The sequence below is a fragment of the Macaca fascicularis genome, chromosome 2, assembly GCF_037993035.2.
Source record: "Macaca fascicularis isolate 582-1 chromosome 2, T2T-MFA8v1.1".
NCBI lineage: Eukaryota > Metazoa > Chordata > Mammalia > Primates > Cercopithecidae > Macaca > Macaca fascicularis.
In genome coordinates, this window is record NC_088376.1 from 63,634,617 (window position 1) to 63,652,616 (window position 18,000).

The 18,000-nt window shown below is 39.7% G+C and overlaps 1 non-coding gene across 1 annotated transcript; it reads left to right on the top strand.

Annotated features, from left to right (window-relative positions):
• Nucleotides 1-12,641: 12,641 nt before the first annotated feature.
• Nucleotides 12,642-12,773, top strand: LOC123572055 (small nucleolar RNA SNORA72). Its single transcript, XR_006696395.2, has one exon. It is a non-coding gene; the product is annotated as a small nucleolar RNA SNORA72 (small nucleolar RNA).
• The last annotated feature ends 5,227 nt before the right edge of the window (nucleotides 12,774-18,000 follow it).

An 18,000-nucleotide genomic window follows, 5' to 3' on the forward strand; every position in this document is an offset into this window, starting at 1 on the left:
GTTTAGGGGCTCAGGGCTCAGCTCTAGGCTACAGCCCCGAGTCTCGCTTCCTTGGAATTCAGTTTAACAGCCATTGCTTGGAAACATATGTGCAGCTCATTGTACTGATCAAACAGGAACCAGACCTAGACTTTGCTCTCAGAGACCCACAATTTACAGCAGGAAACAACATAAAGCTAGCAGCTAGATTAGGGCAATAAATGCTATGTGCGATTACGGGAGATACTCTTTTTAACCAGGGAAACAAGAAATGCTTACTGCAGGAGATGGTATTTTAGAGGGTCCCTCACTCCCACTGACCCTACAAAGGTACAGGTTAGTCACTGGAAGTTCCCATCTCTAGGAAACTTTCCAGAGGCATTGGGCGGGAGGGCAGGTGAGTGGGCAGAGGAGCTGGAGATTGGAATGGAAGTCCCCTGAGAAGCTCAGAACTCCCAGGGAGGCCCTGGTACAAACAGACAACACTTTCCTCCTACCCCACTTCCAACAAGGCTCATTTGGGGCTGGAAGCAGAGCTCAATCATCCATAGCAGACCCTAGGACTCCAAATCTTAAGGTCACAGAGGGAAAAAAAAGGGGGTAAAATAAACCAAGGATGCCAGCCCTTGGATTCCTCTTAACGATTTTCTTCTCTCGTCTTAGCTATTTGTTCAGCAAAGATCCGAGCACTACCTTCTGTGCTACGTGGTAGAGATTCAAATAATAAACTAGACACACAGGTAATAATAGTTACTGTGGGATGAGTACTTGTGGGTGCCAGGCACTGTGTGCTAAGCACTTTCATACATCTTCCCATTTAATGTTCACAACTGCCCAAAGAGAAACAGGCATAATCTAAATTTTAAAGATGAGTGTACTGAGTCTAAACAAGATTACACAACAACCACCACAAAAAAACTACTTGATATTTAACTGAGGAGTAGCAACAGAGCCAAGATTCAAATTCAGGTGTGTCTCACTCCAGGGTCTGTGCTGTTAGGTGTTCTGACGTTGTTTTACTAATAAGGTATAGTCTCTGTCTTCAGTGAACTTACCACATGCAATTAAGAATAAATCAGGCCAACATACATTACTTCTATAATAAAAATGTTCTTAGAAAAAATTTACTAGGCAGAATAAATTAAGTTCAATAACAGAGATATAAAAAACATGAAAGACTGGCAAAAAGTTTCCTGATTTCAGGGAGATCTCAGGGGAGTGGCAATGTTAAATGCTTCGTAGTAGAACTTTTCTTTTTTGGAACGTAATTAAAATCTCAAATATGTATCTTCCCTTACAATTTCTCTGTGTGTGTTTTTATGGAATCTTCTTAGTAACCTTAAATTGGAAGTCACTAACTTACTTCTACAAAAAATGCCCTCTGGTGCTCATGTATCTTGGTAATCTGAATTAAGTCAAGCCCTTTATGGCCCAGTCTTGGCATGATGTAAAAGTAAAAGTTGAAGAAAACAGCCTGTTAAAATACTGAAAGGAACCCAAATCTTCACTTTAGAAAGCCCCTGGGTGTATGTGTTGGGTGTGGTGGGCAAATGCATTCTTCATGTAGAGCAAAACTTATAAAGCAGCATTTTCCTGTCATTTCAACATCTCCCCCCATATAGCAGCTATTCCTTAAAATCTCTGTTAATATTCTCCCCAAAACGTGTACCCTTCTCATGCTTTTCTCCTTTCTTCCCTGGGATCCAGGGATTCAGTCTATTTTCCTCCATCAGTCACTTGCTTTCTTTTTTTTTGAGACGAGGTCTCACTCCATCACCCAAGCTGGAGTGCAGTGACGCGAGCTCAGCTCACTGCAACATCCACCTCCCAGGTTCAAGCGATTCTCCTGCCTCAGCCTCCCGAGTAGCTGGGACTACAGGTGCGCACCACCATGCCAGGCTAATTTTTGTATTTTTCAGTAGAGATGGAGTTTCACTATGTTGGCCTAGCCAGGCTGGTCTCGAAGCTTTCTTTTTGAGTTAATTTTATCAGTCTTTATTTGGCAATTCCCTCCTGCTCTCTGCAGTATGATCTTGTCTGCCCTCCAACACACACACATGCACATGCATGCACATACATACACCTGTGCACTCTTCACCCTGGTCTACTAATAAAGCCCGAGACTGAGGGACGGGAAAAAACTAGGTGGACAGTAGCAAAATATTTCTTGACAGACAAGAGAAAGAGGCTTGATATTTATTATTGTCATACATTTTATTTCATTTTTATTTTGTGCATTCCTTTCAGGTGTTTATCTTTATATTTTTATTTTATTTTGTGTATTCTTTAAAATGAATTTTATCGTGTATATTTGAGGTTTGTGTTATGATGTTTTAGGACACATATAGATACTAAAATGATTACTATAGTAAAGCAAATTAACGTACCTATCATCTCACATTGTGACTTTCTTGTATGTGACAAGAGTGACTAAAATCTACTTATTAATATTTAACAAAAATCCTAAATGCCAAGTAATTTTACTCTATCATTTATCTGTAACAAGGTAAAACTTAACTTATCAAAATAGCATGCTGCCATGGATTTAATAGCAACAAAAGCATAACACTTCTGAAATATTCCTTGCCTAAAGAGTTAAAGAATAAATCTTAAATCTTTGAGATAAAGGTAAATATCAGTTACATTTTCTGAAAAGTGAATATCAGATAAATATTTCTATCTGATTTTCTAAGCATTGTAAATGACAAAAATCTCGACAGGGCATAAGAATGAATAATGGCGAATAAATAAAACACCCACAGTGACTGGTGTGTGTGTGTGTGTGTGTGTGTGTGTGTGTGTGTGTGTGTGTGTATATATATATATATATTTTTTTTTTTTAAGGCAGAGTCTCACTCTGTCTCACCCTGTCTCACCCAGGCTGGAGTGCAGTGGTGCGATCTTGGCTCACTGCAGCCTCCACCTGCTGGGTTCAAGAGATTCTCCTGTCTGCCTCCTGAGTAGCTAGGACTACAGGCATATGCCACCACACCTGGGTAATTTTGTATTTTTGGTAGAGACGGGGTTTTCACCATGTCAGCCAGGTTGGTCTCAAACTCCTGACCTCAGGTAATCTGACCTCCTCGGCCTCCCAAAGTACTGCAATTACAGGCATGAGCCGCTGTGCCCAGCCCGAACATGACTATGTTTTGATAATGAACAAACTGGGTTTTACCAAACTAAGGAAGACCAGGTATGGAAGGAGCCCTGCAGTTCTAGCTCCCGGTAGGTGGTACCGAGAGGCAGTCTTGGAGGCCGACTGAATTCCTGCAGTGTGTTGACTGTGCGGAGGAATTAACCTAAAAAGAGCGACCCTCCGCTGTGTTCTGCTTTGCAAACCTCGAGTTGGCCGACTCTCGCTTGCATGAGCTTTCTCACCACAGAGATAGAGACAGAGACACAGAGGGACAGCCAGAAATAGAGAGACCTCCTTTGGCAGTGCCAGTGAGTATTTTAACGTAATAACATAATTTAATAATGTCACAGGGGTTCCAGTCCACCAGATTTTTAGCACAGTGTTGAATTACTTTAAGCATAAGATACCACACTTTACCTTGAAAGTACCACACACACAAAAAAGATGGTTATTAGATGACTTAACCATATAAGTAGTATTTTCACAAATATCTCATTTCGTTCTCACCAAATCTTATGAGGGAGGCATAGCAAATATCAACTCCATTTTAAGGATATAAGGAAACTAAGCAGTTACCAAAAAAAAAAAAAAAAAAAAAACCAAAAAAACAAAACCCACACACACACATAGGCTGGGCGCAGTGGCTCACGTCTGTAATCCCAGCACTTTGGGAGGCCGAGGCGGGCGGATCACGAGGTCAAGAGATCGAGACCATCCTGGCCAACATGGTGAAACCCCATCTTTACTAAAAATACAAAAAATTAGCCGGGCGAGGTGGCACATGCCTGTAGTCCCAGCTAGTCGGGAGGCTGAGGCAGGAGAATCACTTGAACCTGGGAGGCAGAGGTTGCAGTGAGCCGAGATTGTGCCACTGAACTACTGAACTCCAGCCTGGGTGACAGGGAGAGACTGTCTCGAAAAAAAAAAAAAAAAAGAAAGAAAAGAAAAGAAAAGAAAAGAAAAAGAAAGTACATGAGTAAATTAGAGGTAGGGAATGGCAGGGAGTGTAAGGCTCATTTACATAAGGATTCAGAAAACACCCCTCTACACTTTTGGTTGGAGACCTACAACATTGAAGACCTGAGGAAGGTGTATTCTAAGTTGGAGAACAGCAAGTTTAAGAGCTGTGAGGCAGTAACAAGCTGGGAGTGACAGAAGGGCATTGAGGCCGGTATGGCCGGATAGGGAGACAGGTGGGAGAAATAGAAAGTGGGCATCAGCTAGGGAAAGGAGTGAATGGAGAGGTTTAAAGCAGGTGAATGATGTAATCAGATGTTCACTGTTAGAAGACCTTCTTGGCAGAATTCTGTGTGGAGAATGCAGCCATCCAGGCGAGAATTGGTGGTGGCCTCATGGTGGTGGGATTGAGAAGTGGTCAGAAGGGAGAGGTATTTTGAAGGGTGAACTGACAGGATTTGCTGGTGGATGTAGGATCCAAGGGGGAAAGGAAGATATCTTTTAGGTTTTTGGCCCAAGAAACACTGTATCCTGTAGACCCATTTAGTTTCTAGAAACAAAGAGATTTAATAGTAAAACCTGTATGTGCCACATTATAGCTAAATTCATTGTATCATAATATTTGTGTGTGTGTGTTTGTTTGAGATGGAGTCTCGGAGTCTCGCTCTGTCACCAGTGTCTCCCGCTACACACACACACACACACACACACACACACACACACAGTTGCAATCATCCTGACACTTTACACGTAAGTACTTTATTGTGTATCTCCTTAGAATCACCCTTCTCCTGTGTAACCATATTTGGGCTTCTTTTCTCTTCCTGTTTCTCTCTCTTTCTACCCGCCCCCCTCACCACCACTTTCTGCTACACATGTGCCCACACGTGCATGCACACACACACACAGTTGCAATCATCCTGACACTTCACACTTACTTTATTGTGTATCTCCTTAGAATAGCCCTTCTTCTATATAACCACAGTGCCATTAATTTACACATAAAACTTCAAGCATTAATTCAATATTATCAAACAGTCTATAAGCAAATTCCCCCAGGATACCCAATATCATCTACAGAACTTGTTTGATCCAGAATCTATTGCATTTGGCCATGTCACTTTTAATTTAGAATATTTTCCCCACCTTTTCCTAGTTTTTCATGTCCTAGAAATTTTTAAGGAGTCCAAGCCAGACAATTTATGTCCCACAGTCTGGATTTGTCTGTTTCTTCATGATTGGATTCAGGTTAAACATTTTTGGCAAGAATATTCTACAGATGCTATTGCACTTCCCACCATATCCACTAGGGAATATATAGTGTCAGTTTGTCCTCTCATTGGTGACACTAAATTTATTACTAGCTTTTTCCATGATAAAAATATAATTGTTTTCCTCTGCTGTTAATAAGTGACTTGATATGTATTTGAAAGGATAAATATGATCTTTTGAGAGCTTATGAATATCCCATTCCCCAAAAGCCTTTCACTTAATGGTTTTGGCCTCCATTAATGATCTTTACCTGAATCAGTTATTGCATTGGGAACTACAAAATGGTGATTTTTCCTCCTAAATCTCTAATTCCTTGACATTTGCTAGCTGGCATTCCTCTATAAATATGAGCTTTATCACCCGTATCCATCATTTATCTCTCTCTCTTTCTCATCACTATGGACTCACAGACACTTTGTAATTTCAAAGTTTTATAATTCAGTGCTATTCAAACTCAGGTCCATGGATCAGCAAAATCAGCATTGCCTATGAGCTGTTTAGAAATGTAAATTCCTGCTCCCTCCCTCTCCACCACCCCAGACTAACTAATCAGAATCTTGGTTGGGGACAAGGGGTGTCCAGGAATTTGTATTGTGACCAACACTGTTATACAGTCCTCCCTCAGTATCCATGGAGAATTGGTTCCAAGACCTCCCCAAGATACCAAAATCTGAGGATACTTAAGTCCTTGATATAAATGGCATAGTATTTGCATATAACCAACCCACATCCTCCCATACACTTTAAATCATTTTAGATTACTTATAATACAATGTAAATGCTATGTAAATAGTTGTTATACTGTATTGTTTAAAGAATAATGACAAGAAAAGGGGTCTGTATATGTTCAGAACAGACACAATTTGATATGTATTTGAAATGATAAATATGATCTTTTGAGAGCTGATGAATATCCTATTCACCGAAAGCCTTTCACTTAGTGGTTTTGGCCTCCATTGATGATGAGCTTTAAATATGAGCTTTAAAGCTTATACCCAGGCTGGAGTGCAGTGGCGCAATCTTGGCTCACTGCAGCCTCTGCCCCCTGGTTCACGCCATTATCCTGTCTCAGCCTCCCGAGTAGCTGGGACTACAGGTGCCCGTCACCTCGCCCGGCTAATTTTTTGTATTTTTAGTAGAGATGAGGTTTCACCATGTTAGCCAGGATGGTCTCAGTCTCCTGACCTCGTGATCCACCCACCTCGGCCTCCCAAAGTGCTGGGATTACAGGCTTGAGCCACTGCACCTGGCCAACAAAATGATTCTTACATATCTCTCCTCAAATTATATGTAAGGTATAATATAATACAACCTTGTACTTCTAAGTCAGATTGGACTTTCTTTCACTTTAAAGCATTTTTCCACTCGAGTTTAATGTACGTACTTTAGTTGCCAATGAATGAGGAACATGAGAGACCGTGGTGATGACACCAGCTTCTGTTTAATGGGATAACCCCCAGTAGCCTCATGGTTTTATTTCTGCTCTTGCTTTAATAATGTATTTTACATGTATTCTAAAATTTAATATAACATAAAAATGCACAGATCCCAATTTGTAAAAATGCATATATAGAATACATAAAATACATAAAATATCTAGGTAGTTGTACATAAGTGACTAGAATTCTGTACAGTTCTCAATATTTTCCAAAGTTTCTACAGTGAACATATGTTACTTTTATATTCAGTGATAACACACTTTATTTTTAAAGGAGCTATTTAATCTTCATAGCGTATATAAACCATGAGTTGACAATGCATGTATGGCCTTAGAACTGTCATTTCAAATGCATTAATCTAAAGTATTAAGAAGTCCTTTTAAAGACCAGAAGTATTGCAATGTATAGACACATGGGGGCACTGTAACCAAGTATTAATAATCAAAGAAAAACAAATCCAATAACCAAAACAGTTGACATATTGAAAATTCACTGTAGTCCAGGTTCTGTTCTTAGCATTTATATGTATTATCTCATTTAATCGTCACATTAAATCTGGGGAATACCCTTATTATCCTCATTAGTACAGTGATCTGAGACTCAACGCTATGCAGCCACCTAAAATTGTAAAAAGCATTTACTGTGGCCTTTTATACATAATCAAGCTTTCACTATCAGTTGTTTGGTGAGAATTCCTTTTTTTTTTTTTTTTTTTTTTGAGACGGAGTCTCGCTTTGTCGCCCAGGCTGGAGTGCAGTGGCCGGATCTCAGCTCACTGCAAGCTCCGCCTCCCGGGTTTACGCCATTCTCCTGCCTCAGCCTCCCGAGTAGCTGGGACTACAGGCGCCCACCCCCTCGCCCGGCTAGTTTTTTGTATTTTTTAGTAGAGACGGGGTTTCACCATATTAGCCAGGATGGTCTCGATCTCCTGACCTCGTGATCCGCCCGTCTCGGCCTCCGAAAGTGCTGGGATTACAGGCTTGAGCCACCGCGCCCGGCCGTTTGGTGAGAATTCTATACTGTACTTCTGTGCAAAAGTTTAATTCTCTTTTAAGTCATGGCCTGCTTCATACTATCAAATGCTTTCTCGGCTGGGTGCGGTGGCTCATGCATGTAATCTCAGCACTTTGGGAGGCCGAGGCGGACGGATCACTTGAGGTCAGGAGTTGGAGACCAGCCTGGCCAATACGGTGAAACCCCATCTCTACCAAAAATACAAAAATTAGGCGGGCATGGTGGTGTGCGCCTGTAGTCCCAGATACTCAGGAGGCTGAGTCAGGAGAATCGCTTGAACTCAGGAGGTGGAGGTTGCAGTGAGCCGAGATTGCGCCACTGCAATCCAGCCTGGGCAACAAGAGCGAAACTCCATCGAAGGAAGGAAGGAAGGAAGGAAGGAAGGAAGGAAGGAAGGAAGGAAGGAAGGAAGGAAGGAAGGAAGGAAGGAGGGAGGGAGGGAGGGAGGGAGGGAGGGAGGGAGGGAGGGAGGGAGGAAGGAAGGAAGGAAGGAAGGAAAGGAGGGAGGGAGGGAGGGAGGGAAAAAAGAAGGAAGGAAGGAAGGAAGGAAGGAAGGAAGGAAGGAAGGAAGGAAGGAAGGAAGGAAGGAAGGAAGGAAGGAAGACCAAAAACTAAAAAAACCCAAATACTCTCTCTGTTGCTCTCCTCAGAGTCTAAGGACAGCTAAGGAGCAGAGAATCGATATTTAATAAAATTTGGTTTCTTCATCAGCAATATATCATAAAATTACAGAAAGTTAGAAAAAATGGATAAATATAACTATTAGCATTTTGCTGCATTTTCTTGCAGTCTTAATTCTTCTTCAATGTGTATATAATTCAATGTATCATTTAAAATTGTATTTATGTTTTAGCAGGTAAACAAAAATTGTATATATTTATTATGTACAATGTGACGTTTCAAAATATCTATACAGTTTGGGATGGCTCAATTAATGTATGCATTACCTCACATACTTATTTTTCTATGGTGAGAACACAAAATCTACTCTGTTAGTGATGTTCAGTTATACAATACATTGTTATCAACTATAATCACCATGTTATACAATAGCTCTCTTGAACTCATTCCTCCTGAGTAAAATTTTGTATCTTTTGACCGATATCTACCTGCACCAAGCCCGGTAATCACCATTCTACTCTCTGATTCTATTGAGTTCAACTTTTTAAGATTCCACATTTATGTGAGATCATGTAGTATTTGTCTCAATATATCATTTTTGATAATTTGGTAATTCAAGTTTTTTCTTCTGTCATCACATTCACATATTATATACCTTTACTATGTTATATATCTTTTAGAACCATCAATTTTCAGTGTTACCTCATTTCCAATGTAGTAGACATATCATATTAAATGTTTAGGTAGTTGCACACAATTGTAGGTTTTTAACCATTTCTCTACCATTAGTTTTTTACATTGCAGTCAATTTTTCATGTTGTAAATAATTCAGCAAAAGCATTTTCATGCATATACTGCCACCCCCATATTATTACTTCATTCACTGATGAATCTGGGCAAAGTACACTGAAAAGCTTCTGGAAAGGGTTCAATATTCTAGGTGCTATTAAAAGCATTTGTGATTAGTGGAGGTTAAAATGTCAACATTAACAGGAGTTTGGAAGAAGTAAATTCCAACCCTCATGCATGACTTTGAGGGAGTTCAAGACTTCAGTGGAGGGGGTCACTGTAGATGTGATGGAAATAGCAAGAGGACTACAATTAGAAGTGGAGTCTGAAGATGTGACTGCATTTCTGCAATCTCATGATCCAAGTTTAGCAAACAAGGAGTTGTCTTTTATACATGAACAAAGAAAGTGGTTTCTTGAGACAGAATCTATTGAGATTTCCTTCTTGAGAGAGAAGGAAAAGAGAGCTCTGGAGTTCCTCAGAGTGGCAACTACATGCTATATCTGAAAGTAAGAGAGTGGGATGGGTAGGGGTGGGTCATATCTACTCAAACACCTCACTGCTCAGGCACCAGGAAGCATAATCCCATTATGTGCTGGGAAAGAGTAAAGTTGGAAATATTTGGTGAACTAAATTATTATTAAAGATAAATATATATGTATTAATTTAACTAAGGAAGCAATTTGAGTAAGTTAGAGGTCATTTGAGGAGGCCTTATCTAAGGGAAATAGAGACTAGGGAAGGAACAGGAGATGGAGTGAGGAACTAATCGGGTGTACCAGGCATGAAAGAGCAGAATGATAGCAGATTTTCAGTCTGGATGATTATAGGAAGGGTGATGTCAATGAGAAGATAAGGTGAGTGGTGCTTGTCAGCGTGCAGCTGAGACATCTACATTTGACCTTACCTTTTGCTTGATAAGATCTACTATCTTCGCTTCAGGCCCTTTGCTCAGTATACTCTGCTTCTCCTTTGTGTTGAGTTACTGGAGATCCAGCTAGAAATCAGAATTGGTCCCTGCTCTGGGTGGATGGACAGATGCCATGGGTAAGGAACATATGCAGGAATTTTAGGGATATGTAAAGTGCTTTGTGTACATCACCTAATTTTTAAAATTATAATTTATGTTCTAGGGTACATGTGCACAACGTGCAGGTTTGTTACACATGTCCGTCAATGACAGACTGGATTAAGAAAATGTGGCACACATACACCATGGAATACTATGCAGTCATAAAAAGGATGAGTTGATGTCCTTTGTAGGGACATGGATGCAGCTGGAATACATTACCTTATTTAAATTTCAAAATATCTCATGAGTAAAATATGATTATGTTCCTTTTAAAGAAAAAGAATTATTAGACTATCTAGAATCCAGCTCTGCTATGTAATCTTGTGCCAGTTAGTTCACCCCTCTGAACCTTCGGTCTCTCCATTTTAAAAGGTGAATACTCCCTACACTGATGGTCATGGGGACTATGGTGTTGCGAAAGGGCCAGAGAGTCCACCAGCACACCGCCCTGATGTCCTCTCACCCTGCCAGGGCCTATGATCCAGAGAAAGGGGAGAGGGGCACCTAGCCCCACCCCTGGCCCTTGCAGTGAGATGATGTCATGCCCCTCAGTCTCCACACACTTGGGGCTGCCCTTGAGCCGTAGCCTACAGAGCAATGATTAGACCCTACTCCTGGCCCACACAGTGTACTGACGTCATGCCCTACCGGCTGCTGCTGCATGCTGATGATGACATCACCCTGTGGGTGTTCTCACCCCCGAGGACCCAGAATCTCATTTGCTAGAGGGAGAGGCAGGTACCAAGAGCAGTGGGGCTTGTGTGGAGTCGATGTGACATCAGCTTCAGTGACCAATAGCTCTGGACAACTTATAGGGCCATATCTGAACCTTGACCTTGGGGGAACCTTGTCTGATGGTTGCACTGAGATTGCATGCAATAGGGATTGGTTATTTCTACAGAGCAATGTAGAGCCTGCCTCTCTGGAGGGGTAATGGAAGAACAACTTGACCTCTAATCTAAACTTTTAAAAAGAGTTGTTTACATGTGTTGTCTCTACTCATTTTCCATTCACTCCTCAACCCATTCCAACTGTTAAAGATTATTTCTAAAAGGTAAAATCAGAAATCTATGCAAATATGCAAACATAAAGTGAACATGTATCAATTAACTCATTAATTAATAAAGGAACCAGTTGTCAATCTAAAATAAACAGCAGAGAGACCGACTCTCCAAAACAGAGTTAATTCAAGAATAGCAAGAAATTACAATTTGGGATGCGGGTTCTGTGTCAGGCCATAGGTGCATCCAAAGAGGTTTGGGTAAGAGCAGGCTTTTAAAAGAAAAAAGAATTACAGGTAACATGCTTTGAAACAAAGACCATTGGTTACCGGGGCTTGTTGCAGGAGTTGGCATTAGCTTATTGGTAGAGACAGCCATTGTTAGGCAAGTGTCCTTGTGCAAGTGGCTTATCTGGAATACTGCGATTTTGAGGAATTTCTTGCAATAATTCGTACTACCAACTTAGATGCCTGAAGGCTTCTACTCCATAGCCTCGTGGCTCCATTTCATTAGACTTGACATAAGTGACTTCATTTTGACACTGATAACTTCACACAGTAAGACATTATGACTGTCTCAAAGAACCTTAAGAAGTACATAAATAGGCAGTAGTATTCTGGAATGAATTTCTTCCCCCATCCTCTCTCTCATGCAATGGATGAAAAAGATCTTTTGACTCAGCTTCCAAATTGGATTAATCTTTTCTCCAGCTTCACAAACAGCATCTTACTCCAAGCGAAATCATCTGTGGATCCGACTATTGCCTTCCAGTTGGCCTCACCTTCTGCCCCCCAAATCTGTTTGCTAGAGTTTCCAAAGTGATCTTTTTTAAAAAAAGAAGAAAAAGAACAACAATAAACTAGATCATGTTGCTTCCCTTTGTAAAATCTTCCAAGAGCTTCTTTGCTTGGAGATTTAAATCGACACTTTTTTTGCTTGCTTACAAGGAAATATGTGATCTATCTGTGCCTCTTTTCGGATATCATGTACCAGTCTGCCTTCCCACAGTGCTCTAGGGCCTTCTGCTTAGAATGTTCTTCCTCCTGAATTTTCCACTGTCATCTCCTTTTCATTTTTATATTTCAGCTTGAATATTGCCTTCTCAGGCCTTTCCAGATCCTGCATTCTAAACTGGCCACTCAATCATTCTTATTTAAAATGCTAAATATCAATCACTTTGATACAAAATTTGTGTATCGTCCCTCTCTCCACCCCCAATAAAAATGAAAGTGCATAAGTTCAGCAAGAAAAGCTCTGATTTACACTGTTCACCAATGTCTTCTCAGCTAATAGGACACTTAATTGAGTTCAGCATGTTATCTTTTCATGAGTTGGGGTTTATCACTTAAATTAAGAAGTTATTATGAATATTCTCACTATTCCGATTTTGTAATAATCAGGACAGGCTAAACATTCACAATATTAAGACCATGCATGTATCCCTAGACCTAGTTATTTCCCCAGGTCTGGTTTCATAAATGCTGGTGATAAAACAGGTCTGATAGATTATATGATCATTTTGTGTGATCATATAATGGCTGTGATTCTAAGTTATCTTTGATCAACCTTAAGAAAAATGACAGTACAGCTAACATAGTAACTTTTGCAAAAAATCAGTGCTAATTTGCAGACTGTGGTCTAAAGAAGGGATAACCAAAGTAGAGAAATTTGATGGCACCAGTTGCTATTAAATGAATTGTAAAAATTACTGTATATACAAATTTAAAAATAAAAAATAAGCAGCTAATTGTCATAACAAAAGGTCTAATTATTTAAAATAAGTACTACCTGAGATACATTTACAAACAATATTAGATTATTTTATGTGAAAAATACTTTGGATTCAAGAAAAAAGGTGTTAAAAATATTTTCTGTGCTTGATTTCCAAAGCATATTATTGAAGATGATCTTTTCAAGGATTCTAATAGTTATTTTTCTCTTTTAATTGCTTAGATCATAATCTAGAAAGAGAATTTTAGGTTAATAATCCAATCTAAATTTCCAATCACTATTTAGCAGACATTTTTTGCTCCATCTCTGGCCAATCTCCATGTTAAATGAGAGAGGATTCCAAATAAGACCTGGTGAAGGTAACATTTGAGTTTCAGTATGAGTAGAGTGAAAATAGAAGTAGGTGAAAAGCAGAGAAACTGGCGCTTTAGGCAAAGGCGTGAATTCAGGTCTTGTTCTGGAGACAGAATATAAACGAGATTAGCTAGAAGGGTTGGTGGGAGCCAAAACATCAAAGGCCGTAAATTTGAGGAGTTAGGGTCTTACTCTGCATGGGAAGCCAACAGATTTTAGACTGAGTGTCATGGTCCTGTGTTGTTCGTGTTGTCATGGATAAGATTGTGCAACATTAGCTAAGTAATGGACACAAATAGACCTCACATACTTAATCAAAATCAATAGGGGCCAGGCACTAGTGATTATGAACAAAAGGAGTTTCCAGTAGACCTTGGAATTACACATTAGAGCTAAAGGACATATAAAAAAGATTTATTCATTTATCTTTCAGTCGTTATTTAGAGGGCACTAACCATGAGTCAGGCACACAGGGAGACCTCCAAGCTATTTTCAGTATGCTGAAAGACCCAAAAGAAAATTGTCTATTTCCTCTCAACAGGCTGAGTAGGGTGATTAAAATTTCTTGTTAGTTTGCTTTGGGTTGGAATTTACGGGAATTCACTATGGGAACACTGATAATCTCAGGCTGACCAGAAGCTCTGATAACAAAAGATAATAAAAAAGATGATAATTGGTATTTGGTTTTCTTAAAGAGAGAATGAACTGAAATTTAATGTAGTTTGCTAGGTAAAATTATTCAGAATGTGGAAAAGCCAATGCATGGAAGAATATTCAGGAGACAAAAGTAATGAAAATCAGATTCCCACCTTTACACAGTCTCTTTTATATAAATCCCAACCTGTTTCTCCTCCCCTAATTTCCACCTCAGTAATGGCCCCACAATTCTTCAGCTACAAATCCCAGAAACTTGGGCATTCTTCTCAACTCCTGCCTCCATTTAGTTCTTCTATCAAATCACAAACCAAACTATTGACTCTACCTCTGAAACTTTTCTAGAATCTTACCTTCTTCTTTATTCACACTATTCTAGCCTCTGTTGGTGTCACAGGAGACACTCTTCCTTCACCACACTATGGCTTTTTCCTTTGTTTTGCAGAGTGGGTGGAATTCACAAACTAACTGTTGAGCAAACCAAGGTCTGTGTGACCTTGCCCAGAGAGATTAATTATACATAATGCAACAGGGAATAAAATATGTCACAGTTGTCAAATTCTTCTGAGATATCCTCCTATGTCCAGAAGCTGTGCTAGCTAGTTATTGAGTTTTTATTAGAAAAGAAGGAGGAATGTGTCCTTCAATGTCCTGAATGAGCTAGAAAGTTGTGATTGGGTACCATAATCTAATCTGCCTTAATTGAGATAAGCAAGGAATGATGGGTTATTACCACAGGGTCACCATTCCTGCCCAAGGAAGTTATAACTATGATCGGATTACCTCTCCTCTTGGGCAGTTGGGCTTGGTGTATGCATGCAGAAATGAAGGTGATAACTATTGCTTAGCATTGTCTTGGATAAATAATAAAAGTAAAGTTAAAAGCAATTTATCAAACCACTTTCAACTTATTCCATGTTCTGTAACTATTATCTCTTTGTACCTAGGAAAAGCAAAGTAAGACCTAGCCTAGTGAGGTACAAATTGCAATCACTTACCCAGCAGCCATTTTTCCCCTTTTCTTATCATATTTGACACATACATACACTTTAGAAAATTTGTTATTTATTTTAAATTCAACTGGCAATCCTGTATGTTTTTGTCAACCTTAATATTCATAAACTCAATAGTCATATTCCTTGGTAGCATATACTTATACAAATATGTCCAGATTGGCAAAAAAAAAACTTTTACAATGATAATTTTTCCTCTCTCTAGGATTCCTCTTCTCATAGTTTCAAATGAGTAATAAAAAGCCATATCAGCAGTATCAATTTGTTTTTTAAACAAATATAAATGATATACTGTGAACAAAGAATTAAGTATCCTGACTTGACAGTCAGAAAAATTTGTGCTAGACTTTGAAATGGCAAAAAAATATTACTGAGTCTTCTGTCTAATGCATCCTTGTGGGGTATCTCCTCCTTCGATTTTATTTGAGCAACCTACAACTTTGTAGATGATAGAGTCTGCAGATGACTCTTGTCCATAATGTGCAAATGAATTCTATCCAGTGAAGGGACAACTGATTTTCTTCCATGCCCTGTGGAAAAAACCAGTTTTGCATCTATTTGTAAATTCATTTCAGCATTCCTTCTCTCTCTCTCTCTTTGAATTCACCTTTGAACCAGTCATATCTTTTACATGTTCTCTTGTTAATTAATAAATTAAATAAAATCTTTGACACATGTCCATTTTACATTTTTACGAGAATCATGATTTTACATTTAAAATATGTATTTTTAGCAATGCCTTTGGAATAATAAGTCAGTTCACTGATAGTTAGTGCTAGGATATATTTTCAATCATCTTAGGAGGCTTTTTATGTTTTTCTTAAAGCAATTCCAAAACAAATTATTTCTTACACATATTTTTGGTAATTTTTTCGCTAAGGAGAAATAAAATATAATGACTTACAAGATAAAATTTGAGGCACTGTTGTCATAGGGAAACTTAGGAAAGGAACTGGAAGATAAGATTGAGGTAGAGGAAGAGAAAGAGAATAATAATGACTTTTTAAAGTAAAGTAAAGTAAACAAATGAACAAACAAACGAAACCCAAAGCCCTTGCGCCAAATCCTTACAGAGAGACGGATAATGCCTTAACATCTGGACCAATTAGTGACCTTACTCTTCAGCAGTTATTACCCAATATGAGGACCAATTCTTTGGGGGAAGGAAGAAGGATGGAAATGGAGACGAAAGCCTCCAACACTTCCCCTTAGAGGCCAACACACCCTTTCTGTTCAGTCTACCCACTTCCAGATATTCTCTCTTCAAAAGCACCCCATTCCCCTGCCATGAGCCCTGTCCTTTCAATGCTTTACTTGTATGTAGGGACTGTATGGAGAGATAATATGAGGAATATTTTAAGAAAAGCAAATAGAGGGGACAGTGCTTTTGGTGGTGAGTTGTTCTGGGCTGGGTTCTTTAGGAAGTGAGGAGCTGGAAGAAGAGGAATAACTACATGGGCATCTGGTATGGTAGATGTTTGGATCTCTCTGAATACTTAGAAAGACTTTAGCAGGTTCACAAGTGATGGCCCTTCAAGACTACACAGCAACAATTTTTCTCCCTACCTGCATACCCCAAGCTCCCCAGCTGCCCTATCAGGAGACTTCAAGAGCAGTATCAGGGGACAGAAGGTAAACACTATGCAAAGGTCCTGAGCCTCAGTGTGAAGAGGGTGCTGGGGACAAGTGGGGGTGGTGTGGGTACAGACTTATGATCTGACACCAGCAACAGTAGGCTCCTCGCTCCAAACTGAGGTTCACACTTGGTGAGGGCAGGGCCATTCCCCACCTCCTGGGCTACCCTAGTAACTCTCAGAGCCTTGAAACTCCCTGGCCCCTATATCTTCAATCCCCAATGAAAGTTGTGGGTTCCAGAAGTACCTCTGGCCCTAAATGACTTTTTCATAGCTGCTGTCTTTTGTTTGTTTTCAGATGAAATAACTGTTGGCCAGGCACAGTGGCTCATGCTTGTAACCCTCGCTCTTTGAGAGGGCAAGGCAGGAGGATCACTTGAGCCCAGGAATTTGAGACCACCCTGGGCAAAGTAGTGCGACCTTGTCACTATTATTACCAAAAAATTAGTTGGGCATGGAGTATCGCTCAAGCCCAGACTTCAGTGAGCTGTGATTGTGCCACTACACTCCAGCCTGGGCAGCAGAGTGAGACCCTGTCTCAAAAATAATTGTAGTAATTTTTACTTATTAATACTTTATTCTATATTGCAATATATCTATTTCTAAATCTATAATCTCCAGTTCTCAAAACAAAATGTACAAGGCAGCTATTATTATAAATGGTCCAGTATAAATAGCTCATTAGAGGGAGGGTGGTTGCATTCTACAGAGCTCCAGGAGCCACAGAAGTGTCTGCTGCAAAGCTTTGGCTCTTCCCAGCATCCCCTTGCCCCTACCTGCACCCTCTGAACGGGTTTTGTTCCAGTCTGCAGCAGAGGCTTCTATAGGAAGAGATACTGTCTTTGCCTGCCACATCTAAATGACCTTCCTGAGTCCTCGCCTAGGAAAAGGCAAAGTTTCAGACTTGTGCCAGGAAAATATTAAACCACAGTCTTGATGAATGTGGCCATAGCTGGCTTGTTTATTAATTGCAATGCATTTTCTCACTAGTTAGTTTAGTGCAGGGACCATGTACAGCCAAGCCCTAGCAAAATGCTTGGCACAGAGAAGACATTTAGTAAATATTCGTTAGGGGAAATTAATGCATTGCATGCAATCTTTTATTTTGTTCACATTAGAAAACAAAAGCATGCAATTCTCTTTTAGCATTAATAAGTATTGGATTATTAATGATGGAACAAGCTGGAATGATGGAACAGCAGAGTGTTATTAAAGGCCAATATAATGAATTCCCTATATCCTCTAACAGATTCAGATACATATAGCTAGATTCCTTAGTACGATCATAAAATCTTGCAAGAGGGAGACGAACACAGGTTGCAATTATTTTAAAA